At 37.4% G+C, this 4,364-nt stretch overlaps 1 protein-coding gene across 1 annotated transcript in view; it reads left to right on the top strand.

Moving 5' to 3' along the window:
- Positions 1-696: 696 nt before the first annotated feature.
- PLAC8 (placenta-specific 8) overlaps positions 697-4,364 on the top strand; it is a 25,966-nt gene continuing 22,298 nt past the window's right edge. The window contains exon 1 of the mRNA XM_011985429.1: positions 697-850. The gene's annotated coding sequence lies outside the window, so the exon portion shown is untranslated. The remainder of the gene's footprint in view (positions 851-4,364) is intronic.

Below are 4,364 nucleotides of genomic sequence, written 5' to 3'. Positions count from 1 at the left end.
GATGTGTTGCTTGATTCTGGAATTGCAAATTAAAGACAATTACATCTTCTAAACTAAATTTGTTGTAATTTTGTCTTTTGACAATTTAAACTATGGAATCAGAAATTCAAAGACTATGAACAAAAATTTCAAAAGAAACAAATAGTAATACCACCAATAAGAAGAATAATTAAAAAGGTACAAAGACATTGGAAGTAACGTTCTAAAAAGAACCATAGTTTGGAGCTGAGCTGACATAAGCTAAAATCCTAAGTGAGTAACTTGTTAGCTGTGTGGCCTCTGAAAATCAACTCAAGGATCTGAGCTTGTTTCCTCACTTCTAAAATTGGAAAAACAAGGCCTATCAAAGTCATCAACGAATCATTGAAATGCTTGGCCTATTTTAATATTCAGTATCTGTAAGCTCATACCATTAAAGGGTACTTGAGATGCCAACTACTATATAATCTGAAACAATAATGATCTTCTCTTTTCCCCACAAAGATAACAAAAAACAAACACACACACAAAAAAAACAGTAAGCTCTGCCAGACATGTAAAACCAATCAAACTATATAATGAATTAAATTCTTTCCCCACCGAAAAGACAGATCAGTGTACCTAACACAATATAGGAAAAGGAACATACCTTATTTGGCAAGAGATATATTCATTCTCCAGATAAGAGAAACACACATTGAAACCACTTCTGCTGGATTACGCTGGCCAATGAGAGCGTCTGAAACTGTTCTTTGTACTATGCACTGCGATAGAAACACAGTTGCCTCTCCCCTTTCAGTAGTTTTCATTTGTGGTGAGATTCTCTCCCAGGACACAAGACATTTCCTCCTCTGAACCTTATTTACTAATTGTAAGTACAAGTAAGAACTTCTTTTAAAAACTTAGCATTGAAAAAAAAAAGCTTTCTTTAAAAGTTATTTGATCTTCTTGTTTTTTTCTTAGCATGTTATATTTTGAGTTTCAGCTAAAAGACTAAGGTTTTCTTATCTAATTGCTTTAAATTTATACATGTAGTCAAATTCAACAATTTCGTGCTAAGCATTTTGCCAAATGCCAGGCTTTTCAAAGTAGTGTAAGATCCTAGCCTTGAATCCTCATCAACTGCTGCTGTCTGCAGCAAACACATATTATATATATTGTATTTAGTAACATGATCATTAATTTCACTCTTTATTTCAATACGTATGCATGTTGACTTATGCTGGTCTAATTTCTTTCTGCTTTACAAATATTCTATTTTATCCATTTAAAATATTTAGAAACAAGATATGGAATTTTGTAGATTTAGCTAATGAGTTATAAGAATCCTTGAATTCTCACTATGAAAGTAAGAAAAACAGACTAGAATGCTTCAAAATTAAATTCTGGTGCTTCATTAATATGTATAAAGAGAGATGGAGAGATTATGAAATGGAAATGTTTCAATCAAAGCAAAAAAATGAAATTTAACATCAATAAACAGTAGAAAGAAGAGAAAAATCTTAATAATATGTCGTGTCTGGATTAATCAATATTAATAATATGTATTAATATTACTGTAATTAATATCATGTATTATATTAATATTAATGTATTTTAATAAGATAGTGGGCTGTCCTCAGGAGTGAGGTGCTCATAGAAAAGAGAGACAAATACAAGATTGATTCTTAACTAATAGATAAAATTAAGATGTTTAAAATATGAACCAAATTCTGCAAGATTTCCTGACATTGAGACCATTCCACAGAAAGACCTTCCTAAAGAAACATATTCTAGTCTCATTCTCCCAAGCTCACCCACCAAGATTCCCATTTCACTTCCTCCTGCCCCTACTTTTCCTGCATTTTCCAAGGTGGCCCCTGCCAATTTTTTTATCACTCTCTCTGCTCCTGTGGGGTTAAAGATGGTATAGAACAAAACAGCTGTGTGGTCACCCCGCAATGGGTAGAACTGCTGGCCACAGAAAGGAAACCTCAGGCATCTCCTTAGCCCTTACCAAATCCAGCACAAGACTTTTACACATCCTGGCACTCAATAAAATATTTGCTGAATTAAATTGGATCTGTAGTTATTAGTAACAGAAGAAAAATAACGCCACTGGCCGTGGGTTACAAAGTGTGCTCTGCAAGGCCACTGGCATTAGAATCTAGTGAAGTGCCCAGGATACTTCACATGCCTGCACCTGAAGAGAGAGGAGCTAGTTTGAAATGTGCTCCTGGGAATGCGGGAGGGCCTAGCATGGGCTTCATCACCCTGGAGAAAGATAGACTGTTTTTCGAATTCTCACCGAAGCAGCTACGTGCTCACCAAGCCATGTCTGTGAGAAAGGCCACCTTTTTCTATTTCACAGGACAAAATCCTATGGCATAAGGGCAGCAGCCCTGCAGGTGCGCATTACAGATTCTTAGACCTTAGCTCATTCTATCTAAATCACAATGTCTGAACAGTGTGTAGAATTCTACATTGTACAGATTCCTCAACCCTAGCTCACTCTATCTAAGTTACAATCTCTGAGCAGTGTCTGGGAATCCACATGTTAAAGAGCTGTCCAAGTGGTTTTACTAATAGTAACCTTTGAGGACCACTGAACTAAGGAGACAAGCTGGTACCTAAGGTCCTAGAAATTCTAGATTTTCAAGGAAATTTTCTCTCCACTTACTGTTGACCTTTTACCTTGAATGGCTAAGGCTAAAGATGTCATGGCTAAAGCAAAGAGAATTGTGGTTGTTTGGAACAAGCAACAATTTTACATTTGTTTCTGTTTTACCTTTGTTGTAATTTAAAAGATACCTTGAATTTTTAAATGATCACAGAGGCACATACAAATGAGTGTGTTTGCTTTCTCATCTCAGTTTTATAACTATCAAGAAGGTATTTTTTTTGAATAAGGTATCTCACAGGAGAAGTTATTAGACCCTTTTTAGAATAAGCTGGAAGTGACAGATGGAAGTCCTGGAGAGCAGTTCCCTTTAGGACTACTCTTCCATGCAGGGATAAGCCGAGTAGACTTCTCCACCAATATAGGTAATCTGCACTAGAGAGGAACTTATAATAGCATCAGAAGCCTTCTGGGGCCCCCCATTCTGCACCAGTTCCTAGTGCTAATATTCACAAAAGCACCTGGGTCCCTGCAATCTCCCACATTCAAAAGAGGAAGTCAAAAGTACAAAAGTAGTGAAGGAAACAGAAACATACAATGTTGACTGTTGGGCTAAAGACTGTTGAGGCTACTACATGGAGGAAGTAAATGTTCATACAAACTAACTGGCAGTTAGCATATGGATATTTGAGATACAGTTGATATTTTTTTTTTTTTTTTTTTTTGAGATGGAGTCTTGCTGTCGCCCAGGCTGGAATGCAATGGCGCGATCTTGGCTCACCGCAACCTCCACCTCCCAGATTCAAGCTATTCTCCCGCCTCAGCCTCCCGAGTAGCTGGGATTACAGGCATGCACCACCACGCCCAGCTAATTTTGTATTTTTAGTAGAGACAGGGTTTCTCCACGTTGTTCAGGTTGGTCTTGAACTCCCGACCTCAGCCTCCCAAATTGCTGGGATTACAGATGTGAGCCACTGCGCCAGGCCGATACAGCTGCTTGGTACAGAATATAGAGATGGCCACTGAGTGGATTTCAAAGGCACTCAGAAAATGTTCAGGACTCAAACTGCTATGAAGTCTAACATTAGCCAAATTGAATACACAAACACATACGCCGTACACTAAGTAAAGACAGTCAGGTAAAGGAGAAACAATTATATAATTGCAGGGCGGTTTTTATTCTGAAATCTTCGGATTTCTGTTATTGTATTAAAAATCACAATATAGCCTTCTTGAAAAAATAAGGGTGTAAAATGAACATGTTTTTCCTCTGAAAGAGTTGTAGGATCATCTTTATTTATTGAATACCAGTTTCATGCCAAGCGTTGGCTAGAGGCCAAGAGGGAAAAAAAAATACAAACAGCTATAGTATCATTTGTATGACATGCCCCTCCTTTTTTTTTTTTCCAAGAGGGAAAAAAAAATACAAACAGCTATAGTATCATTTGTATGACATGCCCCTCCTTTTTTTTTTTTGTTTTTTGTTTTTTGTTTTGGAGACAGAGTCTCGCTCTGTCACCCAGGATCCACCCGCCTCGGCCTCCCAAAGTGCTAGGATTACAGGCATAAGCCACCGTACCTGGCTTGGTATGCCCCCTTAAATTTTTTTTTTTCCTAGTCACTGGTTTGCTTTTCATTTCTGAAAAGGATATTTCTTGTTTTGCTTGTAAAAGAAATAAATGCTAAGTATAAAAAAAAATTATCGGCCATGGGTGGTGGCTTACACCTGTAATTCAGTGTTTTGGGAGGCCAAGGCAGGAAGATCACTTGAGGCCAGGAGCTCAAG

This window comes from Mandrillus leucophaeus, unplaced genomic scaffold (genome assembly GCF_000951045.1).
Source record: "Mandrillus leucophaeus isolate KB7577 unplaced genomic scaffold, Mleu.le_1.0 Scaffold283, whole genome shotgun sequence".
NCBI lineage: Eukaryota > Metazoa > Chordata > Mammalia > Primates > Cercopithecidae > Mandrillus > Mandrillus leucophaeus.
The sequence above is the reverse complement of the archived record's forward strand: the minus strand, read 5'-3'. Positions and strand labels throughout refer to the sequence as shown.